Below are 561 nucleotides of genomic sequence, written 5' to 3'. Positions count from 1 at the left end.
ATTACTTGAAAAACTTATTTTTAATTTTCCATGTTTGCTTAACTGTTGCAATAATTGAGCAAAATTATAAAATTATTATATTACTTTTTTTAGTGGTTATTATTTACATTAATATCATTTATTGCTCTTTTTATTTACACTTATAATGTACCATACTTTTGAGAATTTTATAATTCTAATCAAAAGTGCAACGTAATCTGTTTGTACTTTTCTACTTTATTAAGTTACACATATGAATTAAGCTTGTTTTGAAAAATAGTAAAATTCTTCTTCACAAATATAAGAATTAGTTATATTATATGTTTTATTAAATCAGAATCTTGTACAGATCTTTATTTTAGCTTTTGAAGATTTAGTTCGTACATATTGTAATGAATTGTTTTGTTTTTGTGGAATTATCTTTTTACATAGTAATGAAAAGATACAGTTGCAGAAATGAAAAATGTTATGTAAAATAGTAATTTACATATAAATAAATATCAATTACTACTATTGTTTTGCATTTTGATTTGTATAAATTAATGTTAAATTTAATAATTATGTATATTTGTATATATATAA

Source organism: Habropoda laboriosa, unplaced genomic scaffold (genome assembly GCF_001263275.1).
Source record: "Habropoda laboriosa isolate 0110345459 unplaced genomic scaffold, ASM126327v1 scaffold42, whole genome shotgun sequence".
Classification (NCBI taxonomy): Eukaryota; Metazoa; Arthropoda; class Insecta; order Hymenoptera; family Apidae; genus Habropoda; species Habropoda laboriosa.
The sequence above is the reverse complement of the archived record's forward strand: the minus strand, read 5'-3'. Positions refer to the sequence as shown.